The sequence below is a fragment of the Chiloscyllium plagiosum genome, unplaced genomic scaffold (genome assembly GCF_037043375.1).
Source record: "Chiloscyllium plagiosum isolate Xiang-an unplaced genomic scaffold, Cpla_swu_hap1 HiC_scaffold_21, whole genome shotgun sequence".
Classification (NCBI taxonomy): domain Eukaryota; kingdom Metazoa; phylum Chordata; class Chondrichthyes; order Orectolobiformes; family Hemiscylliidae; genus Chiloscyllium; species Chiloscyllium plagiosum.
Window position 1 is genome coordinate 13,493,589 of NW_028270159.1, and position 24,996 is coordinate 13,518,584.

Consider the following 24,996-nt stretch of genomic DNA (forward strand, 5'->3'; position numbering starts at 1 on the left):
TGTGCAGATATTCAGATGCAGAATACTCTCTTGAACAATGTGGAAATTTAAACACTAGGAATTTTTATTTCCCGGCTTTCACAAATTGGTCTGTCAAATGTAGAATTAAAATTTTGCCAAGCGATCGAGTTCACAGAGTGCAGATCATGCTTCACAATTTATGAAATACTAGCTGAAATGTAGTCACTGTTTTGCTGTAGAACACATAGCTAAATGAATGTAGATTTGCTCGCTGAGCTGAAAGGTTCATTTTCAGATGTTCCGTCACCATTCTAGGTAACATCTTCAGTGAGCCTCCGGACAAAACACTGCTGATGTTTCCTGCTTTTTATTTATATGTTTGGGTTCCTTTGAGTTGGTGATGTCATTTCCTGTGATGATGTCATTTCCTGTTCTTTTTCTCAGGGGTTGGTAAATGGGGTCCAAGCCAATGTGTTTGTTGATAGAGTTCCGGTTGGAATGCTATGCTTCTAGGAATTCTCGTGTATGTCTCGGTTTGGCTTGTCCTAGGAAGGATGTGTTGTCCCAGTCGAAGTGGTGTCCTTCCTTATCTGTATGTGAGGATACTAGTGAGAGAGGGTCATGTCGTTTTGTGGCTAATTGATGTTCATGTATCCTGGTGGCCAGTTTTCTGCCTGTTTGTCCAATGTAGTGTTTGTTACAGTTCTTGCATGGTACTTTGTAAATGACATTAGTTTTGCTTGACTGTATAGATCTTCTCGAAACTCGCTAACACGTAGCTAAGCTGTGCAAACTGCAACTTCCCACACACAGCAATCTGATAATGACCAGGTACTTGTTTCTGTTGGTTGAAGGAAACATTTGGCCCGGAGTGGAAAGGGATCTTCTGTGGATGCTTGAGAGGACATACAGTGCTTTGGTCCCAAGTCCATTCCAAAAGATAGTACTTGCAATAGAGCTGCACTCCCTCGGTGCTGCTTTCCCTCAGTTCCCTGCTCTAGGCATGATGTGAAACTTGAAAGAGTTCAGAAAAGATTTACAAGGATGCTGCCAGGCTTGGTGGGTTTGAGTCACAGGGAGAGGCTGAATATAGACTGGGCTGAAAATGTGTTGCTGGAAAAGCACAGCAGGTCAGGCAGCATCCAGGGAACAGGAGAATCGACGTTTCGGGCATAAGCCCTTCTTCGAGCTTATGCCCAAAACGTCGATTCTCCTGTTCCATGGATGCTGCCTGACCTGCTGCGCTTTTCCAGCAACACATTTTCAGCTCTGATCTCCAGCATCTGCAGACCTCACTTTCTCCTCCTTGAATATAGACTGGGGCTATTTTACCTGGAGCATCAGAGGCTGAAGGGTGACCTTATAGAAGTTCATAACATCATGAGGGGCATGGATAGGGTAAATAGACAAGGTCTTTTCCCCAGAGTAGAGGAGTCCAGAACTAGAGGCATAGGTTTAAGGTGAGAGGAGACAGATGTAAAGGGGACCAAAAGGGCAACTTTTTCACACAGAGGGTGGTACGTGTATGGAATGAGCTGCCAGAGGAAGTGGTGGAGGCTGGTACAATTACAACATTTAAAAGGCATCTGGATGGGTATATGAATAGGAAGGGTTGAGAGGAATATGGGCCAAATGCTGGCAGGTGGGACTAGATTAAGTAAGCATATCTGGTCAGCATGGACGAGTTGGATTGTAGGGACTGCTTCCGTGCTGTACAGCTCCATGACTCTATGTTGAACTCCCCCAATGCAGCTCTCGCCCAGTGTAGCTATCCCTCTGTGCTGCACACCACCCCCCCCCGCCGGTGCTGCACTCCGGCCCCCCAGTGCTGCACTCCCCCCAGTGCTGCACCCACCCAGTGCTGCACTCCCCCCAGTGCTGCACCCACCCAGTGCTATACCCCCCCCAGTGCTGCACTCCCCCAGTGCTGCACTCACCCCAGTGCTGCACTCCCCCCCCCAGTGTAGCTATCCCCCAGTGCTGCACTCCCCCCAGTGTAGCTATCTCCCAGAGCTGCACTTCCCCAGTGTAGTTATCCCCCAGTGCTGCACCCCCCCAGTGCTGCACTCCCCTAGTGCTGCACTCGCCCAGTGCTGCACTTCCCTAGTGTAGCTATCCCCCAGTTCTGCATTCCCCCAGTGTGGCTATCCCCCAGTGCTGCACTTCTCCAGTGTAACTTTCCCCCAGTGCTGCACTTCCCCAGTGTAGCTATCCCCCAGTGCTATACTTCCCCAGTGTAGCTATCCCCCCCTGTGGCTATCCCCCAGTGCTGCACTTCCCCAGTGTAGCTATCCCCCAGTGCTGCACTCCCTTCGTGTAGTTATCCCCCAGTGCTGCACTTCCCCAGTGTAGCTATCCCCCAGTGCTGCATTCCCCCAGTGTAGCTATCCCCCAGTGCTGCACATCCCCAGTGTAGCTATCCCCGAGTGCTGCATTCCCCCAGTGTAGCTATCCCCCAGTGCTGCATTCCCCCAATGTAGCTATCCCCCAGTGCTGCACTTCCCGAGTGTAGCTATCCCCCAGTGCTGCATTCCCCCAGTGTAGCTATCCCCCAGTGCTGCACATCCCCAGTGTAGCTATCCCCGAGTGCTGCATTCCCCCAGTGTAGCTATCCCCCGGTGCTGCATTCCCCCAGTGTAGCTATCCCCCGGTGCTGCATTCCCCCAGTGTAGCTATCCCCCGGTACTGCATTCCCCCATTGTAGCTATCCCCCAGTGCTGCACTTCCCCAGTGTAGCTATCCCCCAGTGCTGCACTTCCCCAGTGTAGCTATTCCCCAGTGTAGCTATCCCCCAGTGCTGCACCCCCCCAGTGCTGCATGCCCCTAATGCTGCACTCGCCCAGTATACTATCCCCCAGTGCTGCATTCCCCCAGTGTGGCTATCCCCCAGTGAAGCACTTCTCCAGTGTAGCTATCCCCCAGTGCTGCACTTCCCCAATGTAGCTATCCCCCAGTGCTACACTTCCCGAGTGTAGCTATCCCCCAGTGCTGCACTTCCCCAGTGTAGCTATCCCCCAGTGCTACACTTCACCAGTGTAGCTATACCCCAGTGCTGCACTCCCCCCAGTGCTGCACCCACCCAGTGCTGCATCCCCCCAGTGCTGCACTCCCCCAGTGCTGCACTCCCCCAGTGCTGCACTCGCCCCAGTGCTGCACTCCCCCCCAGTGTAGCTATCCCCCAGTGCTGCACCCCCCCAGTGCTGCACTCTCCTAGTGCTGCACTCGCCCAGTGCTGCACTTCCCCAGTGTAGCTATCCCCCAAAACTGCATTCACCCAGTGTAGCTATCCTCCAATGCTGCACTCACCCCCTCCCCTCGGTGCTGCACCCCCCCCCCCCCAGCGCTGCACTCCCCCCGGTGCTGCACTCCCCCCCCGGTGCTGCCCTCCCCCCCCGGTGATGTCCCCCCGGCCGGTGCTGCACTCCCCCCAGTGCTGCACTCCCTCCCCCAGTGCTACACTCCCCACCGGTGCTGCACTCCCCCCAGTGCTGCACTCCCCCCAGTGCTGCACTCCCTCCCCCAGTGCTACACTCCCCACCGGTGCTGCACTCCCCCCAGTGCTGCACTCCCCCCAGTGCTACACTCCCCACCGGTGCTGCACTCCCCCCAGTGCTGCACTCCCCCCAGTGCTGCACTCCCCCCAGTGCTGCACTCATCCCCCCCAGTGCTACACTCCCCACCGGTGCTGCACTCCCCCCAGTGCTGCACTCCCCCCCCCCGGTGCTGCACATCCCCCGGTGCTGCGCACGCTCCGGTGTTGCACTCCCCCCCCCCCCCCAGTGCTGCACATCCCCCGGTGCTACACTCCCCCTGGTGCTGCACTCCCCCTGGTGCTACACTCCCCCAGTGCTGCACTCCCCCCCGCCCGTGCTGCACTCCCCCCCTGGTGCTGCACTCCCCCCCCACCCGGTGTTGCACTCCCCCCGGTACTACACTCCCCCTGGTGCTGCACTCCCCCTGGTGCTGCACTCCCCCCGGTGCTGCACTCCCCCCCGGTGCTACACTCCCCCCCCACCCGGTGTTGCACTCCCCCCGGTGCTACACTCCCCTGGTGCTGCACTCCCCCCCTGGTGCTGCACTCCCCCCCCACTCGGTGTTGCACTCCCCCCGGTGCTACACTCCCCCTGGTGCTGCACTCCCCCCCTGGTGCTGCACTCCCCCCCCACCCGGTGTTGCACTCCCCCCGGTGCTACACTCCCCCTGGTGCTGCACTCCCCCCGGTGCTGCACTCCCCCCGGTGCTGCACTCCCCCCGGTGCTGCACTCCCCCCCTGGTGCTGCACTCCCCCCCCACCCGGTGTTGCACTCCCCCCGGTGCTGCACTCCCCCTGGTGCTGCACTCCCCCCGGTGCTGCACTCCCCCCCTGGTGCTGCACTCCCCCCGGTGCTGCACTCCCCCCGGTGCTGCACTCCCCCCGGTGCTGCACTCCCCCCCTGGTGCTGCACTCCCCCCCCACCCGGTGTTGCACTCCCCCCGGTGCTACACTCCCCCTGGTGCTGCACTCCCCCCGGTGCTGCACTCCCCCCCTGGTGCTGCACTCCCCCTGGTGCTGCACTCCCCCTGGTGCTGCACTCCCCCTGGTGCTGCACTCCCCCCCCGGTGCTGCACTCCCCCCCTGGTGCTGCACTCCCCCTGGTGCTGCACTCCCCCTGGTGCTGCACTCCCCCCCTGGTGCTGCACTCCCCCTGGTGCTGCACTCCCCCCCTGGTGCTGCACTCCCCCTGGTGCTGCACTCCCCCTGGTGCTGCACTCCCCCCCCAGTGCTGCACTCCCCCTGGTGCTGCACTCCCCCCCGGTGCTGCACTCCCCCTGGTGCTGCACTCCCCCCCGGTGCTGCACTCCCCCCCCAGTGCTGCACTCCCCCCCCGGTGCTGCACCTCCCCCCCCCCCGGTGCTGCACTCCCCCCGGTGCTGCACTCCCCCCCCCCCCGGTGCTGCACTCCTCCCGGTGCTGCACTCGCCCCAGTGCTGCACTCCCCCCCCCCCCCCGGTGCTGCACTCCCCCCGGTGCTACACTCCCCCTGGTGCTGCACTCCCCCCGGTGCTACACTCCCCCTGGTGCTGCACTCCCCCCGGTGCTGCACTCCCCCCGGTGCTACACTCCCCCCGGTGCTACACTCACCCCGGTGCTGCACTCCCCCCCCCCCTGGTGCTGCACTCCCCCCGGTGCTGCACTCCCCCCGGTGCTACACTCCCCCCGGTGCTACACTCACCCCGGTGCTGCACTCCCCCCGGTGCTGCACTCCCCCCGGTGCTACACTCCCCCCAGTGCTACACTACCCCCGGTGCTACACTCCACCCGGTGCTACACTCCCCCCGGTGCTGCACTCCCCCCGGTGCCGCACACCCCCCGGTGCTGCACACCCCCCGGTGCTACAGTCCACCCGGTCCTACACCCCCCCTGGTGCTGCACTCCCCCCGGTGCTGCACTCCCCCCGGTGCTGCACTCCCCCCGGTGCTGCACTCCCCCCGATGCTACACTCCCCCCGGTGCTACACTCCACCCGGTGCTGCACTCCCCCCGGTGCTGCACTCCCCCCGGTGCTGCACTCCCCCCGGTGCTGCACTCCCCCCCGGTGCTCAGTTTATGTTTGGATCCTAGAAATGGTCTCTGAGCCTGAAACCTTATCAGGGTCACCAGTTGAGGCTGGGCTGACAAAGCACGGGTTAAAACCTCTGCTATTAATAGGTTAACAAAGAGCAACAGCAGGAAGACAGGTGAGTGAATGGAAAGTAAGGGGGTGAAGGGAGTGAAAATTGGCGCTGATGAGGGGAACATTTTTCTCGCAAGGTCTTGGTGACGTTTTGCTCAGGTCAATTTGTCTAAAACCTGTTGGTGGACAAGCTCCAGTTAGCAAGCTGCAGCAGGGAACTCATGACCAGGTGAGGACGACCGAAAGAGGCCAATGGCGCTGGCCATTCCGAGCTGGTCTTCATTGTTTTCTCTCCGTTCCTTTCTGGAGTTTGAGTGACCAAAACCCTCGTGTCTCTTCACTATTGCCCTTGGAGATCCGAAGTCTTCAAGCAGTGAATTAAGCTTGTGGAAACAGCCACGTTGACAAACACCAATTTAACAAGGCACCATCACCATTTGGATTGTGGACAGAAGCAGATATAAACAAAACAAAAGCCATGGAAACTTTATTATCTCAGTGATTATGTGCAATTGGAGACTGGCTGCATTGAATGACACTCAAGAATTTCTTCAGAATTAAATAAAAAATTGCAGGGTCGGGCACTCTTAAATATTACCATGTGTAAATATCAGTTCTCTAGAATTCTCTTGAGTTTTGTAGAAGCTGCTTTCAGTATTTATCCATCTGAACAAACGTTGTATATGTAATTTACAATAATGAGGAGGAATTCCTTCTCTCAGAGGGGAATGAATCTGTGCAACTGTTTACGACAGAAGCCCCAGTCATTAAGTCTGTTGAAGGCTGAGGTAGACAGCTGTTTGATCAGTACAGGAATCCAGGGTTCTGGAGAACAGCCAGGAAAATGGAGTTGAGGATTACCGGATCACCATCTCATTGGTGGTGCAGACTCAATGGGCTGAATGTCCTCCTCCTGCTCCTATCCCTTGTGGTCTTATAAAGGAAGAGGGACTGGCCAATGCCTGCTTTCGTTGAGATGTTCTGTACTTCACCGTCACTGGTTAACGTCATTTTGTTGATATATTTCTCCCAAGTGCCATCCTGTGGGAAGTTGCCACTGATTTTCTGCTCAGTTGTGATGTCCTATTAATGGACAAAATGTTTGCTTCTCCACTGTTTCCTGCCAGTGGCTTTAAAGCCCATTGGTCACAAGTGTAAACCTGAGTGGTTTGTCACGAATCAGCTATCTTACCTTGGTTTGCAATGCTTAGAACTAAGCTGCAAGTTCAGTTCCCCTTTTTAAAGCCCAAGTAGTAATCTGAGTCATCTGGCAGTCATTTCCAATATGTCTTTGATGAAGGGGAGAGTGGCCAGGGTTTCTGGACGGGTTTTGTCTGCTTGTTTGGGTTTGTTGCTGAGAAGTTAGCGGACTGTGTTCATTGGGTACCCATTCTTTTTGAATACACGGTATAGGTGATTTTCCTCTGCTCTGCATAGTTCCTCTGTGCTGCAGTGTGTGCTGGCTCGTTGAAATAATGTTTTGATACAGCTTCCTTTGTGGATGTTGGGATGATTGCTTCTGTAGTTCAGTATTTGACCCGTTTGTGTTGTTTTCCTGTAGACACTGGTTTGAAGTTCCCCCTTGGCTGTTCGCTCTCCTGTGACATCGAGGAACAGCAGTTTGTTGTTGTTTTCCTCCTCTTTAGTGAATTTTATGCCAGTAAGGATTTTATTGATGGTCTTGAAAGTTTCCTCCAATTTGTTTCATTTGGTGATAACAAGGGTTTCGTCCACATGGTGGACCCAGAGTTTGGGTTGGATGGTTGGCAGAGCTGTTTGTTCGAGTCTCTGCATTACTGCCTCTGCTAAGAACCCTGATATCAGAGATCCCATGGTGTTCCATTGGTTTGTCTGTAGGTTTTGTTGTAGAAGGTGAGGTGGGTGGTAAGGCATAGGCCCACTAGCTGGATGATACTGTCCTTGTTGATGAAGTTAGTGGTGTTTGGTGTATGGGTCTTTGGGTCTTCTAATAGTGTAATCAGTGTTTCCTTGGCCAGGTTGATGTTGATGGATGTGAACAGGGCTGTTACATCAAAGGAGACCATTATTTCATCCTCTTCTATCTTGATGTCTTTGATGGTCTTCAGGAATTCTTGGATGGAGTGGATGGAGTGTCATGAATCTTCTGCTAAGTGTTTTAGTCTTTGGTGTAGCTCCTGGGCCAGTCTGTAAGTTGGTGTTCCAGGTAGTGAGACTACGGGTCTGAGGGGGGCTCCTGGTTTGTGAATTTTGGGTAATCCGTAGAAGTGTGGTGTGTTGGATCCGTCTGGTTTCATTTTTTGGAAGTCGGTCTTATTTATTTCTCCAGATTTCTGAAGTGTTTTGTGTAGGGCTGTGATTTGGTTCTCGAATTGTGGGGTCGGGTCTATCACCACTTGATGATAAGTGTTGGTATCTGTAAGTAGTGCATTTGCTTTCTCAGTATAGTCTCATTGATTTAAAATGACTGTCAAGCATTCTTTGTCTGCAGGTAGGATAACAATGTTGTTATGTTTTTTTAGTCTTTTTAGTGCTTTCCTTTCTGGTGTATTGAGTGTGTTTCCTTCGTTTTTCCTGCTTAATGTTGGTGCGACAACCTGTCTGATAATTGGCTGGGTTTCTTCTGTGAGTTGGTTGTCTTTCAGTGATGTTCCTAATGCTGCTAAGAAATCTTTCTTATCTGCATCCTGGAAGTTGTAATTTAATCCTCTTACGAAGACGGCTTTTTCAGTGTCTGTCGAAGGTCGGTCAGATAGGTTTTTATCCATGCTTCTGTGTTAACAGTGTTGTTATTTTGTGTAAGGTTTGTTTAATTATCTCGGCAGGTCTAGTTTATTCAATTTCTGTGTTTGTCGCTGTCTAATATCTATGGCTTGTTGTAATGTGGCTGTTCATTCATGGTCTGTTGCATTAGTGAGTAAAGATTTTAGGCAAAATATTTTCTGGTTGCATTTAGAGAGTCTGTTGAGGGCATCATTAATAATTTCTCGAAGCAATCATCAGCCATTTTCCTCAACTATTCTTTTGGCAAGTGGGAGGTTTGTACTTAAGACATTTAGGGAGTACCTGTTTTCTTAGGCTTTGGTGCAGGAAGTACAGCTGATCACGGGTGGCGCTCTGTCAGATGGCATTAGTTTTCCATTTCCAGGCCAGATTTAGAGTATTGCGCCCATACCTGTTAGAGCGTTTTGACAAGATTTGTAGATCAGGTTGAAACCAACACTGTAGTTGGGTGCAGTGTGGTTTGAGAGTAGTTTGAGCGAGGGTACAGTGTGGTTTGAGAGTAGTTTGAGCCAGGGAACAGTGTGGTTTGAGAGTAGTTTGAGCCAGGGAACAGTGTGGTTTGAGAGTAGTTTGAGTGAGTGTACAGTGTAGTTTGTGAGTAGTTTGAGCGAGGGTACAGTGTGGTCTGAGAATAATTTCAGCCAGGGTACAGTGTGGTTTGTGAGTAGTTTGAGCGAGGGTACAGTGTGGTCTGAGAATAATTTCAGCCAGGGTACAGTGTGGTTTGTGAGTAGTTTGAGCGAGGGTACAGTGTGGTTTGAGAGTAGTTTAAGCGAGGGTACAGTGTGGTTTGAGAGTAGTTTGAGCCAGGGTACAGTGTGGTTTGAGAGTAGTTTGAGCCCGTGTACAGTGTGGTTCGAGAGTAGTTTGAGGCAGGGAAGAGTGTGGTTTGAGAGTAGATTGAGCCAGGGTACAGTACGGTTTCTGAGTAGTTTAGCGAGGGTACAGTGCAGTTTGTGAGTAGTTTGAGCGAGGGTTCAGTGTAGTTTGAGAGTATTTTGAGCAAGGGTACAGTGTGGTTTGTGAGTAGTTTGAGCGAGGGTACAGTGTGGTTTGTGGGAAATTTAGCGAGGGTACAGTGTGGTTTGAGAGTCGTTTGAGTGAGTGCACAGTGTGGTTTGAGAGTAGTTTGAGCGAGGGTACAGTGCAGTTTGAGAGTAGTTTGAGCCAGGGTACAGTATGGTTTGAGAGTAGTTTGAGCCAGGGTACAGTGTGGTTTGAGAGTAGTTTGAGCGAGGATACAGTGTGGTTTGTGAGTAGTTTGAGCGAGGGTACAGTGTGGTTTGTGAGTAGTTTGCACGAGGGTACAGTGTATTTTGAGAGTAGTTTGCGCCAGGGTACAGTGTAGTTTGAGAGTAGTTTGAGCGAGGGTACAGTGTGGTTTGAGAGTAGTTTGAGCGAGGATACAGTGTGGTTTGAGAGTAGTTTGAGCGAGGGTACAGTGTGGTTTGTGAGCAGTTTGAGCGAGGGTACAGTGCGGTTTGAGAGTAGTTTGAGCGAGGGTACAGTGCGGTTTGAGAGTAATTTGAGCGAGGGTACAGTGTGGTTTGAGAGCAGTTTGAGTGATGGTACAGTGTAATTTGAGAGTACTTTGAGCCAGGGTACAGTGTGGTTTGAGAGCAGTTTGAGCGAGGGTACAGTGTAGTTTGAGAGTAGTTTGAGCGAGGGTACAGTGTAATTTGAGAATAGTTTGAGTGAGGCTACAGTGTAGTTTGAGAGTAGTTTGAGCGAGGGTACAGTGTGGTTTGAGAATAGTTTGAGCCTGGGTACTGTGTGGTTTGAGAGTAGTTTGAGTGAGGGTACAGTGTAGTTTGAGAGTAGTTTGAGCCTGGGTACTGTGTGGTTTGAGAGCAGTTTGAGCGAGGGTACAGTGTAGTTTGAGAGTACTTTGAGCGAGGGTAAAGTGTGGTTTGAGAGTAGTTTGAGCCAGGGTACAGTGTAGTTTGAGAGTAGTTTGAGCCTGGGTACAGTGTGGTTTGAGAGTACTTTGAGCGAGGGTAAAGTGTGTTTTGAGAGTAGTTTGAGCGAAGGTAAAGTGTGGTTTGAGAGTAGTTTGAGCGAAGGTAAAGTGTGGTTTGAGAATAGTTTGAGCGAGGGTACAATGTGGTTTGAGAGTAGTTTGAGCGAGGGTACAGTGTGGTTTGAGAGTAATTTGAGCGAGGGTACAATGTAGTTTGAGAGTAGTTTTAGCCTGGGTACAGTGTGGTTTGAGAGTAGTTTGAGCGAGGGTACAGTGTAGTTTGAGAGTAGTTTAGTGAGGGTATAGTGTGGTTTGCAACTATTTGAGCCAGGGTACAGTGTGGTTTGAGAGTAGTTTAGTGAGGGTATAGTGTGGTTTGCAACTATTTGAGCCAGGGTACAGTGTAGTTTGAGAGTAGTTTGAGCGAGGGTACAGTTTGGTTTGAGAGCAGATTGAGCCAGGGTACAGTGTAGTTTGAGAGTAGTTTGAGCCAGGGTACAGTGTAGTTTGAGAGTAGTTTGAGCCTGGGTACAGTGTGGTTTGAGAGTACTTTGAGCGAGGGGACAGTGTGGTTTGTGAGTAGTTTGAGCCTGGGTACAGTGTAGTTTGAGAGTAGTTTGAGCGAAGGTAAAGTGTGGTTTGAGAGTAGTTTGAGCGAAGGTAAAGTGTGGTTTGAGAATAGTTTGAGCGAGGGTACAATGTGGTTTGAGAGTAGTTTGAGCGAGGGTACAGTGTGGTTTGAGAGTAGTTTGAGCGAGGGTACAATGTAGTTTGAGAGTAGTTTTAGCCTGGGTACAGTGTGGTTTGAGAGTAGTTTGAGCGAGGGTACAGTGTAGTTTGAGAGTAGTTTGAGCGAGGGGACAGTGTGGTTTGTGAGTAGTTTGAGCCTGGGTACAGTGTAGTTTGAGAGTAGTTTGCGCCAGGGTACAGTATGGTTTGTGAGTAGTTTGAGCGAGGGTACAGTGTAGTTTGAGAGTAGTTTGAGCGAGGGTACAGTGTGGTTTGTGAGTAGTTTGAGCCTGGGTACAGTGTAGTTTGAGAGTAGTTTGAGCGAGGGTACAGTTCGGTTTGAGAGTAGTTTGAGCGAGGGTACAGTGTGGTTTGTGAGTAGTTTGAGCGAGGGTACAGTGTAGTTTGAGAGTAGTTTGAGCGAGGGTACAGTGCGGTTTGAGAGTAGTTTGAGCGAGGGTACAGTGTGGTTTGTGAGTAGTTTGAGCCTGGGTACAGTGTAGTTTGAGAGTAGTTTGCGCCAGGGTACAGTATGGTTTGTGAGTAGTTTGAGCGAGGGTACAGTGTAGTTTGAGAGTAGTTTGAGCGAGGGTACAGTGTGGTTTGCGAGTAGTTTGAGCGAGGGTACAGTGTAGTTTGAGAGTAGTTTGAGCCAGGGTACAGTGTGGTTTGCGAGTAGTTTGAGCCAGGGTACAGTGTGGTTTGTGAGTAGTTTGAGCCAGGGTACAGTGTGGTTTGAGAATATTTTGAGCCAAGGTACAGTGTGGTTTGAGAGTAGTTTGAGTGAGGGTACAGTGTAGTTTGAGAGTAGTTTGAGCGAGGGTACAGTGTGGGTTGAGAGTAGTTTGAGCCAGGGTACAGTGTGGTTTGAGAGTAGTTTGAGCCAGGGTACAGTGTGGTTTGTGAGTAGTTTGAGCGAGGGTACAGTGTAGTTTGTGAGTAGTTTGAGCGAGGGTATAGGGTAGTTTGAGAGTAGTTTGAGCCAGGGTACAGTGTGGTTTGAGAGGAGTTTGAACGAGGGTACAGTGTGGTTTGAGAGTTGCTTGAGCGAGGGTACAGTGTGGTTTGAGAGTTGCTTGAGCGAGAGTACAGTATAGTTTGAGAATAGTTTGAGCGAGGGTACAGGGTAGTTTGAGAGTAGTTTGCGCCAGGGTACAGTGTAGTTTGAGAGTAGTTTGAGCGAGGGTACAGTGTAGTTTGAGAGTAGTTTGAGCGAGGGTACTGTGTGGTTTGAGAGTATTTTGAGCGAGGGTACAGTGTGGTTTGAGAGTAGTTTGAGCGAGGGTACAGTGTGGTTTGAGAGTAGTTTAAGCCAGGGTTCAGTGTGGTTTGAGAATATTTTGAGCCAAGGTACAGTGTGGTTTGTGAGTAGTTTGAGCCAGGGTACAGTGTGGTTTGAGAATATTTTGAGCCAAGGTACAGTGTGGTTTGTGAGTAGTTTGAGCGAGGGTACAGTGTGGTTTGTGATTAGTTTGAGCGAGGGTACAGTGTCGTATGAGAATAGTTTGAGCCAAGGTACAGTGTGGTTTGTGAGTAGTTTGAGCGAGGGTACAGTGTACTTTGAGAGTAGATTGAGCGAGGGTACAGTGTGGTTTGAGAGTAGTTTGAGCGAGGCTACACAGTGGTTTGAGAGTTTCTTGAGCGAGGGTACAGTATAGTTTGAGAATAGTTTGAGCGAGGGTACAGTGTAGTTTGAGAGAAGTTTGCGCCAGGGTACAGTGTGGTTTGTGAGTAGTTTGAGCGAGGGTACAGTGTAGTTTGAGAGTAGTTTGAGCGAGGGTACAGTGTGGTTTGTGAGTAGTTTGAGCCAGGGTACAGTGTGGTTTGAGAGTAGTTTGAGCCAGGGTACAGTGTGGTTTGAGAGTAGTTTGAGCCAGGGTACAGTGTGGTTTGAAAATATTTTGAGCCAAGGTACAGTGTGGTTTGTGAGTAGTTTGAGCGAGGGTACAGTATAGTTTGAGAGTAGTTTGCGCCAGGGTACTGTGTGGTTTGTGAGTAGTTTGAGCGAGGGTACAGTGTGGTTTGTGAGTAGTTTGAGTGATTGTACAGTGTAGTTTGAGAGTAGTTTGAGCGAGGGTACAGTGTGGTTTGAGAGTAGTTTGAGCGAGGGTACAGTGTAGTTTGAGAGTAGTTTGAGCGAGGGTACAGTGTGGTTTGTGAGTAGTTTGAGTGAGTGTACAGTGTAGTTTGAGAGTAGTTTGAGCGATGGTACAGTGTAGTTTGAGAGAAGTTTGAGCGAGGGTACAGTATAGTTTGAGAATAGTTTGAGCGAGGGTACAGTGTAGTTTGAGAGTAGTTTGCGCCAGGGTACAGTGTGGTTTGAGAGTAGTTTGAGCGAGGGTACAGTGTGGTTTGTGAGCAGTTTGAGCGAGGGTACAGTGCGGTTTGAGAGTAGTTTGAGCGAGGGTACAGTGTGGTTTGAGAGTAGTTTGAGTGATGGTACAGTGTAATTTGAGAGTACTTTGAGCCAGGGTACAGTGTGGTTTGAGAGCAGTTTGAGCAAGGGTACAGTGTGGTTTGAGAGTAGTTTGAGCGAGGGTACAGTGCGGTTTGAGAGTAGTTTGAGCGAGGGTAGAGTGTAGTTTGAGAGTAGTTTGAGCGAGGGTACAGTGTAGTTTGAGAGTAGTTTGAGCGAGGGTACAGTGTGGTTTGAGAATAGTTTGAGTGAGGCTACAGTGTAGTTTGAGAGTAGTTTGAGCGAGGGTACAGTGTGGTTTGAGAATAGTTTGAGCCTGGGTACTGTGTGGTTTGAGAGTAGTTTGAGTGAGGGTACAGTGTAGTTTGAGAGTAGTTTGCGCCTGGGTACTGTGTGGTTTGAGAGTAGTTTGAGCGAGGGTACAGTGTAGTTTGAGAGTACTTTGAGCGAGGGTACAGTGTGGTTTGAGAATAGTTTGAGCCTGGGTACTGTGTGGTTTGAGAGTAGTTTGAGCGAGGGTACAGTGTGGTTTGAGAAGAGTTTGAGCCTGGGTACTGTGTGGTTTGAGAGTAGTTTGAGCAAGGGTACAGTGTAGTTTGAGAGTACTTTGAGCGAGGGTAAAGTGTGGTTTGAGAGTAGTTTGAGCCAGGGTACAGTGTAGTTTGAGAGTAGTTTGAGCCTGGGTACAGTGTGGTTTGAAAGTACTTTGAGCGAGGGTAAAGTGTGTTTTGAGAGTAGTTTGAGCCAGGGTACAGTGTGGTTTGAGAGTACTTTGAGCGAAGGTAAAGTGTGGTTTGAGAGTAGTTTGAGCGAAGGTCCAGTATGGTTTGAGAATAGTTTGAGCAAGGGTACAATGTGGTTTGAGAGTAGTTTGAGTGAGGGTACAGTGTGGTTTGAGAGTAGTTTGAGCGAGGGTACAATGTAGTTTGAGAGTAGTTTTAGCCTGGGTACAGTGTGGTTTGAGAGTAGTTTGAGCGAGGGTACAGTGTAGTTTGAGAGTAGTTTAGTGAGGGTACAGTGTGGTTTGCAACTATTTGAGCCAGGGTACAGTGTAGTTTGAGAGTAGTTTGAGCGAGAGTACAGTTTGGTTTGAGAGCAGATTGAGCGAGGGTACAGTGTAGTTTGAGGGTAGTTTGAGCCAGGGTACAGTGCAGTTTGAGAGTAGTTTGCGCCAGGGTACAGTGTGGTTTGTGAGTAGTTTGAGCGAGGGTACAGTGTAGTTTGAGAGTAGTTTGAGCGAGGGTACAGTGTGGTTTGTGAGTTGTTTGAGCGAGGGTACAGTGTAGTTTGAGAGTAGTTTGAGCGAGGGTACAGTGTGGTTTGCGAGTAGTTTGAGCCAGGGTACAGAGTGGTTTGAGAGTAGTTTGAGCCAGGGTACAGTGTGGTTTGAGAATACTTTGAGCCAAGGTACAGTGTGGTTTGAGAGTAGTTTGAGCCAGGGTACAGTGTGGTTTGAGAATATTTTGAGCCAAGGTACAGTGTGGTTTGTGAGTAGTTTGAGCCAGGGTACAGTGTGGTTTGTGAGTAGTTTGAGTGATTGTACAGTGTAGTTTGAGAGTAGTTTGAGCGAGGGTACAGTATAGTTTGAGAATAGTTTGAGCGAGGGTACAGTGTGGTTTGAGAGTAGTTTGCGCCAGGGAACAGTGTGCTTTGTGAGTATTTTGAGCGAGGGTACAGTGTGGTTTGTGAGTAGTTTGAGTGATTGTACAGTGTAGTTTGAGAGTAGTTTGAGCGAGGGTACGGTGTGGTTTGAGAGTAGTTTGAGCGAGGGTACAGTGTAGTTCGAGAGTAGTTTGAGCGAGGGTACAGTGTGGTTTGTGAGTAGTTTGAGCGAGGGTACAGTGTGGTTTGAGAGTAGTTTGAGTGAGGGTACAGTGTAGTTTGAGAGTAGTTTGAGCCAGGGTACAGTGTAGTTTGAGAGTAGTTTGAGCCAGGGTACAGTGTGGTTTGAGAGGAGTTTGAACGAGGGTACAGTGTGGTTTGAGAGTAGTTTGAGCGAGGGTACAGTGTAGTTTGAGAGTAGTTTGAGCGAGGGTACGGTGTGGTTTGAGAGTAGTTTGAGCGAGGGTACAGTGTAGTTTGAGAGTAGTTTGAGCCAGGGTACAGTGTAGTTTGAGAGTAGTTTGAGCCAGGGTACAGTGTGGTTTGAGAGGAGTTTGAACGAGGGTACAGTGTGGTTTGAGAGTTGCTTGAGCGAGAGTACAGTATAGTTTGAGAATAGTTTGAGCGAGGGTACAGGGTGGTTTGATAGTAGTTTGCGCCAGGGTACAGTGTGGTTTGAGAGTAGTTTGAGCGAGGGTACAGTGTAGTTTGAGAGTAGTTTGAGCCAGGGTACAGTGTGGTTTGAGAGTAGTTTAAGCCAGGGTTCAGTGTGGTTTGAGAATATTTTGAGCCAAGGTACAGTGTGGTTTGTGAGTAGTTTGAGCGAGGGTACAGTGTGGTTTGAGAACATTTTGAGCCAAGGTACAGTGTGGTTTGTGAGTAGTTTGAGCGAGGGTACAGTGTGGTTTGTGATTAGTTTGAGCGAGGGTACAGTGTCGTATGAGAATAGTTTGAGCCAAGGTACAGTGTGGTTTGTGAGTAGTTTGAGCGAGGGTACAGTGTACTTTGAGAGTAGTTTGAGCGAGGCTACATAGTGGTTTGAGAGTATCTTGAGCGAGGGTACAGTATAGTTTGAGAATAGTTTGAGCGAGGGTACAGTGTAGTTTGAGAGAAGTTTGCGCCAGGGTACAGTGTGGTTTGAGAGTAGTTTGAGCCAGGGTACAGTGTAGTTTGAGAGTAGTTTGAGCGAGGCTACATAGTGGTTTGAGAGTATCTTGAGCGAGGGTACAGTATAGTTTGAGAATAGTTTCAGCGAGGGTACAGTGTAGTTTGAGAGAAGTTTGCGCCAGGGTACAGTGTGGTTTGTGAGTAGTTTGAGTGAGTGTACAGTGTAGTTTGAGAGTAGTTTGAGCGAGGGTACAGTGTGGTTTGAGAGTAGTTTGAGCCAGGGTACAGTGTGGTTTGAGAGTAGTTTGAGCCAGGGTACAGTGTGGTTTGAAAATATTTTGAGCCAAGGTACAGTGTGGTTTGTGAGTGGTTTGAGCGAGGGTACAGTGTGGTTTGTGAATATTTTGAGCCAGGTTACAGTGTGGTTTGTGAGTAGTTTGAGCGAGGGTACAGTATAGTTTGAGAGTAGTTTGCGGCAGGGTACTGTGTGGTTTGTGAGTAGTTTGAGCGAGGGTACAGTGTGGTTTGTGAGTAGTTTGAGTGATTGTACAGTGTGGTTTGCGAGTAGTTTGAGTGATTGTACAGTGTAGTTTGAGAGTAGTTTGAGCGAGGGTACAGTGTGGTTTGAGAGTAGTTTGAGCGAGGGTACAGTGTAGTTTGAGAATAGTTTGAGCGAGGGTACAGTGTGGTTTGTGAGTAGTTTGAGTGAGTGTACAGTGTAGTTTGAGAGTAGTTTGAGCGATGGTACAGTGTAGTTTGAGAGTAGTTTGAGCGAGGGTACAGTATAGTTTGAGAATAGTTTGAGCGAGGGTACAGTGTAGTTTGAGAGTAGTTTGCGCCAGGGTACAGTGTGGTTTGAGAGTAGTTTGAGCGAGGGTACAGTGTAGTTTGAGAGTAGTTTGCGCCAGGGTACAGTGTGGTTTGAGAGTAGTTTGAGCCAGGGTACAGTGTAGTTTGAGAGTAATTTGCGCCTGGGTACTGTGTGGTTTGAGAGTAGTTTGAGCGAGGGTACAGTGTAGTTTGAGAGTAGTTTGAGCCAGGGTACCGTGTGGTTTGAGAGTAATTTGCGCCTGGGTACTGTGTGGTTTGAGAGTAGTTTGAGCGAGGGTACAGTGTAGTTTGAGAGTAATTTGCGCCTGGGTACAGTATGGTTTGAGAGTAGTTTGAGCCAGGGTACAGTGTGGTTTGAGAGTAGTTTGAGTGAGGGTACAGTGTGGTTTGAGAGTAGTTTGAGCCAGGGTACAGTGTGGTTTGAGAATAGTTTGAGCCAAGGTACAGTGTGGTTTGTGAGTAGTTTGAGCGAGGGTACAGTGTAGTTTGAGAGCTGTTTGAGCGTGGGTACAGTGTGGTTTGCGAGTAGTTTGAGCCAGGGTACAGTGTGGTTTGAGAGGAGTTTGAACGAGGGTACAGTGTGGTTTGAGAGTTGCTTGAGCGAGAGTACAGTATAGTTTGAGAATAGTTTGAGCGAGGGTACAGGGTAGTTTGAGAGTAGTTTGCGCCAGGGTACAGTGTGGTTTGAGAGTAGTTTGAGCGAGGGTACAGTGTAGTTTGAGAGTAGTTTGAGCGAGGGTACTGTGTGGTTTGAGAGTAGTTTGAGCGAGGGTACAGTGTAGTTTGAGAGTAGTTTGAGCCAGGGTACAGTGTGGTTTGAGAGTAGTTTAAGCCAGGGTTCAGTGTGGTTTGAGAATATTTTGAGCCAAGGTACAGTGTGGTTTGTGAGTAGTTTGAGCGAGGGTACAGTGTCGTATGAGAATAGTTTGAGCCAAGGTACAGTGTGGTTTGTGAGTAGTTTGAGCGAGGGTACAGTGTCGTATGAGAATAGTTTGAGCCAAGGTACAGTGTGGTTTGTGAGTAGTTTGAGCGAGGGTACAGTGTGGTTTGTGAGTAGTTTGAGTGAGTGTACAGTGTAGTTTGAGAGTAGTTTGAGCGAGGGTACAGTGTGGTTTGAGAGTAGTTTGAGCCAGGGTACAGTGTGGTTTGAGAGTAGTTTGAGCCAGGGTACAGTGTGGTTTGAAAATATTTTGAGCCAAGGTACAGTGTGGTTTGTGAGTAGTTTGAGCCAGGTTACAGTGTGGTTTGTGAATATTTTGAGCCAGGTTACAGTGTGGTTTGTGAGTAGTTTGAGCAAGGGTACAGTATAGTTTGAGAGTAGTTTGCGCCAGGGTACTGTGTGTTTTGTGAGTAGTTTGAGCGAGGGTACAGTGTGGTTTGTGAGTAGTTTGAGTGATTGTACAGTGTAGTTTGAGAGTAGTTTGAGCGAGGGTACAGTGTGGTTTGAGAGTAGTTTGAGTGAGGGTACAGTGTAGTTTGAGAGTAGTTTGAGCGAGGGTACAGTGTGGTTTGTGAGTAGTTTGAGTGAGTGTGCAGTGTAGTTTGAGAGTAGTTTGAGCGATGGTACAGTGTAGTTTGAGAGTAGTTTGAGCGAGGGTACAGTGTAGTTTGAGAGTAGTTTGCGCCAGGGTACAGTGTGGTTTGAGAGTAGTTTGAGCGAGTTTACAGTGTAGTTTGAGAGTAGTTTGAGCCAGGGTACAGTGTGGTTTGAGAGTAGTTTAAGCCAGGGTTCAGTGTGGTTTGAGAATATTTTGAGCCAAGGTACAGTGTAGTTTGAGAGTAGTTTGAGCGAGGGTACAGTGTAGTTTGAGAGTAGTTTGCGCCAGGGTACAGTGTGGTTTGAGAGTAGTTTGAGCGAGTTTACAGTGTAGTTTGAGAGTAGTTTGAGCCAGGGTACAGTGTGGTTTGAGAGTAGTTTGAGCCAGGGTACAGTGTAGTTTGAGAGTAATTTGCGCCTGGGTACTGTGTGGTTTGAGTGTAGTTTGAGTGTAGTTTGAGCCAGGGTACAGTGTGGTTTGAGAGTAATTTGCGCCTGGGTACTGTGTGGTTTGAGAATAGTTTGAGCGAGGGTACGGTGTGGATTGAGAATAGTTTGAGCGAGGGTACAGTGTAGTTTGATAGGAGTTTGAACGAGGGTACAGTGTGGTTTGAGAGTTGCTTGAGCGAGAGTACAGTATAGTTTGAGAATAGTTTGAGCGAGGGTACAGGGTAGTTTGAGAGTAGTTTGCGCCAGGGTACAGTGTGGTTTGAGAGTAGTTTGAGCGAGGGTACAGTGTAGTTTGAGAGTAGTTTGAGCGAGGGTACTGTGTGGTTTGAGAGTAGTTTGAGCGAGGGTACAGTGTAGTTTGAGAGTAGTTTGAGCGAGGGTACAGTGTGGTTTGAGAGTAGTTTAAGCCAGGGTTCAGTGTGGTTTGAGAATATTTTGAGCCAAGGTACAGTGTGGTTTGTGAGTAGTTTGAGCGAGGGTACAGTGTGGTTTGAGAACATTTTGAGCCAAGGTACAGTGTGGTTTGTGAGTAGTTTGAGCGAGGGTACAGTGTGGTTTGTGATTAGTTTGAGCGAGGGTACAGTGTCGTATGAGAATAGTTTGAGCCAAGGTACAGTGTGGTTTGTGAGTAGTTTGAGCGAGGGTACAGTGTACTTTGAGAGTAGTTTGAGCGAGGGTACAGTGTGGTTTGAGAGTAGTTTGAGCGAGGCTACACAGTGGTTTGAGAGTATCTTGAGCGAGGGTACAGTATAGTTTGAGAATAGTTTGAGCGAGGGTACAGTGTAGTTTGAGAGAAGTTTGCGCCTGGGTACAGTGTAGTTTGAGAGTAGTTTGAGCCAGGGTACAGTGTAGTTTGAGAGTAGTTTGAGCGAGGGTACACAGTGGTTTGAGAGTATCTTGAGCGAGGGTACAGTATAGTTTGAGAATAGTTTGAGCGAGGGTACAGTGTAGTTTGAGAGTAGTTTGCGCCTGGGTACAGTGTAGTTTGAGAGTAGTTTGAGCCAGGGTACAGTGTAGTTTGAGAGTAGTTTGAGCGAGGGTACAGTGTGGTTTGTGAGTAGTTTGAGTGAGTGTACAGTGTAGTTTGAGAGTAGTTTGAGCGAGGGTACAGTGTGGTTTGAGAGTAGTTTTAGCCAGGGTACAGTGTGGTTTGAGAGTAGTTTGAGCCAGGGTACAGTGTGGTTTGAAAATATTTTGAGCCAAGGTACAGTGTGGTTTGTGAGTAGTTTGAGCCAGGGTACAGTGTGGTTTGTGAATATTTTGAGCCAGGTTACAGTGTGGTTTGTGAGTAGTTTGAGCGAGGGTACAGTATAGTTTGAGAGTAGTTTGCGGCAGGGTACTGTGTGGTTTGTGAGTAGTTTGAGCGAGGGTACAGTGTGGTTTGTGAGTAGTTTGAGTGATTGTACAGTGTAGTTTGAGAGTAGTTTGAGCGAGGGTACAGTGTGGTTTGAGAGTAGTTTGAGCGAGGGTACAGTGTAGTTTGAGAGTAGTTTAAGCGAGGGTACAGTGTGGTTTGTGAGTAGTTTGAGTGAGTGTACAGTGTAGTTTGAGAGTAGTTTGAGCGATGGTACAGTGTAGTTTGAGAATAGTTTGAGCGAGGGTACAGTGTGGTTTGAGAGTAGTTTGAGCCAGGGTACAGTGTGGTTTGAGAGTAGTTTAAGCCAGGGTTCAGTGTGGTTTGAGAATATTTTGAGCCAAGGTACAGTGTGGTTTGTGAGTAGTTTGAGCGAGGGTACAGTGTGGTTTGAGAACATTTTGAGCCAAGGTACAGTGTGGTTTGTGAGCAGTTTGAGCGAGGGTACAGTGTGGTTTGTGATTAGTTTGAGCGAGGGTACAGTGTCGTATGAGAATAGTTTGAGCCAAGGTACAGTGTGGTTTGTGAGTAGTTTGAGCGAGGGTACAGTGTACTTTGAGAGTAGTTTGAGCGAGGCTACATAGTGGTTTGAGAGTATCTTGAGCGAGGGTACAGTATAGTTTGAGAATAGTTTCAGCGAGGGTACAGTGTAGTTTGAGAGAGGTTTGCGCCAGGGTACAGTGTGGTTTGAGAGTAGTTTGAGCCAGGGTACAGTGTAGTTTGAGAGTAGTGTGAGCGAGGCTACATAGTGGTTTGAGAGTATCTTGAGCGAGGGTACAGTATAGTTTGAGAATAGTTTCAGCAAGGGTACAGTGTAGTTTGAGAGAAGTTTGCGCCAGGGTACAGTGTGGTTTGTGAGTAGTTTGAGTGAGTGTACAGTGTAGTTTGAGAGTACTTTGAGCGAGGGTACAGTGTGGTTTGAGAGTAGTTTGAGCCAGGGTACAGTGTGGTTTGAGAGTAGTTTGAGCCAGGGTACAGTGTGGTTTGAAAATATTTTGAGCCAAGGTACAGTGTGGTTTGTGAGTGGTTTGAGCGAGGGTACAGTGTGGTTTGTGAATATTTTGAGCCAGGTTACAGTGTGGTTTGTGAGTAGTTTGAGCGAGGGTACAGTATAGTTTGAGAGTAGTTTGCGGCAGGGTACTGTGTGGTTTGTGAGTAGTTTGAGCGAGGGTACAGTGTGGTTTGTGAGTAGTTTGAGTGATTGTACAGTGTGGTTTGAGAGTAGTTTGAGTGATTGTACAGTGTAGTTTGAGAGTAGTTTGAGCGAGGGTACAGTGTGGTTTGAGAGTAGTTTGAGCGAGGGTACAGTGTAGTTTGAGAATAGTTTGAGCGAGGGTACAGTGTAGTTTGAGAGTAGTTTGAGCGAGGGTACAGTATAGTTTGAGAATAGTTTGAGCGAGGGTACAGTGTAGTTTGAGAGTAGTTTGCGCCAGGGTACAGTGTGGTTTGAGACTAGTTTGAGCGAGGGTATAGTGTGGTTTGAGAGTAGTTTGCGCCAGGGTACAGTGTGGTTTGAGAGTAGTTTGAGCCAGGGTACAGTGTAGTTTGAGAGTAATTTGCGCCTGGGTACTGTGTGGTTTGAGAGTAGTTTGAGCGAGGGTACAGTGTAGTTTGAGAGTAGTTTGAGCCAGGGTACCGTGTGGTTTGAGAGTAATTTGCGCCTGGGTACTGTGTGGTTTGAGAGTAGTTTGAGCGAGGGTACAGTGTAGTTTGAGAGTAATTTGCGCCTGGGTACAGTATGGTTTGAGAGTAGTTTGTGCGAGGGTACAGTGTAGTTTGAGAGTAGTTTGAGCCAGGGTACAGTGTGGTTTGAGAGTAGTTTGAGCCAGGGTACAGTGTGGTTTGAGAGTAGTTTGAGCCAGGGTACAGTGTGGTTTGAGAATAGTTTGAGCCAAGGTACAGTGTGGTTTGTGAGTAGTTTGAGCGAGGGTACAGTGTAGTTTGAGAGCTGTTTGAGCGTGGGTACAGTGTGGTTTGAGAGTAGTTTGAGCCAGGGTACAGTGTGGTTTGAGAGGAGTTTGAACGAGGGTACAGTGTGGTTTGAGAGTTGCTTGAGCGAGAGTACAGTATAGTTTGAGAATAGTTTGAGCGAGGGTACAGGGTAGTTTGAGAGTAGTTTGCGCCAGGGTACAGTGTGGTTTGAGAGTAGTTTGAGCGAGGGTACAGTGTAGTTTGAGAGTAGTTTGAGCGAGGGTACTGTGTGGTTTGAGAGTAGTTTGAGCGAGGGTACAGTGTAGTTTGAGAGTAGTTTGAGCCAGGGTACAGTGTGGTTTGAGAGTAGTTTAAGCCAGGGTTCAGTGTGGTTTGAGAATATTTTGAGCCAAGGTACAGTGTGGTTTGTGAGTAGTTTGAGCGAGGGTACAGTGTCGTATGAGAATAGTTTGAGCCAAGGTACAGTGTGGTTTGTGAGTAGTTTGAGCGAGGGTACAGTGTCGTATGAGAATAGTTTGAGCGAGGGTACAATGTGGTTTGAGAGTAGTTTGAGCGAGGGTACAGTGTCGTATGAGAATAGTTTGAGCCAAGGTACAGTGTGGTTTGTGAGTAGTTTGAGCGAGGGTACAGTGTACTTTGAGAGTAGATTGAGCGAGGGTACAGTGTGGTTTGTGAGTAGTTTGAGTGAGTGTACAGTGAGTTTGAGAGTAGTTTGAGCGAGGGTACAGTGTGGTTTGAGAGTAGTTTGAGCCAGGGTACAGTGTGGTTTGAGAGTAGTTTGAGCCAGGGTACAGTGTGGTTTGAAAATATTTTGAGCCAAGGTACAGTGTGGTTTGTGAGTAGTTTGAGCCAGGGTACAGTGTGGTTTGTGAATATTTTGAGCCAGGTTACAGTGTGGTTTGTGAGTAGTTTGAGCGAGGGTACAGTATAGTTTGAGAGTAGTTTGCGCCAGGGTACTGTGTGTTTTGTGAGTAGTTTGAGCGAGGGTACAGTGTGGTTTGTGAGTAGTTTGAGTGATTGTACAGTGTAGTTTGAGAGTAGTTTGAGCGAGGGTACAGTATGGTTTGAGAGTAGTTTGAGTGAGGGTACAGTGTAGTTTGAGAGTAGTTTGAGCGAGGGTACAGTGTGGTTTGTGAGTAGTTTGAGTGAGTGTACAGTGTAGTTTGAGAGTAGTTTGAGCGATGGTACAGTGTAGTTTGAGAGTAGTTTGAGCGAGGGTACAGTGTAGTTTGAGAGTAGTTTGCGCCAGGGTACAGTGTGGTTTGAGAGTAGTTTGAGCGAGTTTACAGTGTAGTTTGAGAGTAGTTTGAGCCAGGGTACAGTGTGGTTTGAGAGTAGTTTGAGCCAGGGTACAGTGTAGTTTGAGAGTAATTTGCGCCTGGGTACTGTGTGGTTTGAGTGTAGTTTGAGTGTAGTTTGAGCCAGGGTACAGTGTGGTTTGAGAGTAATTTGCGCCTGGGTACTGTGAGGTTTGAGAATAGTTTGAGCGAGGGTACGGTGTGGATTGAGAATAGTTTGAGCGAGGGTACAGTGTAGTTTGATAGGAGTTTGAACGAGGGTACAGTGTGGTTTGAGAGTTGCTTGAGCGAGAGTACAGTATAGTTTGAGAATAGTTTGAGCGAGGGTACAGGGTAGTTTGAGAGTAGTTTGCGCCAGGGTACAGTGTGGTTTGAGAGTAGTTTGAGCGAGGGTACAGTGTAGTTTGAGAGTAGTTTGAGCGAGGGTACTGTGTGGTTTGAGAGTAGTTTGAGCGAGGGTACAGTGTAGTTTGAGAGTAGTTTGAGCGAGGGTACAGTGTGGTTTGAGAGTAGTTTAAGCCAGGGTTCAGTGTGGTTTGAGAATATTTTGAGCCAAGGTACAGTGTGGTTTGTGAGTAGTTTGAGCGAGGGTACAGTGTGGATTGTGATTAGTTTGAGCGAGGGTACAGTGTCGTATGAGAATAGTTTGAGCCAAGGTACAGTGTGGTTTGTGAGTAGTTTGAGCGAGGGTACAGTGTGGTTTGTGATTAGTTTGAGCGAGGGTACAGTGTCGTATGAGAATAGTTTGAGCCAAGGTACAGTGTGGTTTGTGAGTAGTTTGAGCGAGGGTACAGTGTACTTTGAGAGTAGTTTGAGCGAGGGTACAGTGTGGTTTGAGAGTAGTTTGAGCGAGGCTACACAGTGGTTTGAGAGTATCTTGAGCGAGAGTACAGTATAGTTTGAGAATAGTTTGAGCGAGGGTACAGTGTAGTTTGAGAGTAGTTTGCGCCAGGGTACAGTGTGGTTTGAGAGTAGTTTGAGCGAGGGTACAGTGTAGTTTGAGAGTAGTTTGAGCCAGGGTACAGTGTGGTTTGAGAGTAGTTTGAGCCAGGGTACAGTGTAGTTTGAGAGTAATTTGCGCCTGGGTACTGTGTGGTTTGAGAGTAGTTTGAGCGAGGGTACAGTGTAGTTTAAGAGTAGTTTGAGCCAGGGTACAGTGTGGTTTGAGAGTAATTTGCGCCTGGGTACTGTGTGGTTTGAGAGTAGTTTGAGCGAGGGTATAGTGTAGTTTGAGAGTAGTTTGAGCCAGGGTACAGTGTGGTTTGAGAGTAGTTTGAGCGAGGGTACAGTGTAGTTTGAGAGTAATTTGCGCCTGGGTACTGTGTGGTTTGAGAGTAGTTTGAGCGAGGGTACAGTGTAGTTTGAGAGTAGTTTGAGTGAGGGTACAGTGTAGTTTGAGAGTC

The 24,996-nt window shown here is 48.8% G+C and overlaps 1 protein-coding gene across 2 annotated transcripts in view; it reads left to right on the forward strand.

Annotated features, from left to right (window-relative positions):
* cercam (cerebral endothelial cell adhesion molecule) overlaps positions 1-24,996 on the forward strand; it is a 192,559-nt gene that overhangs the window by 55,768 nt on the left and 111,795 nt on the right. The window lies entirely within an intron of this gene.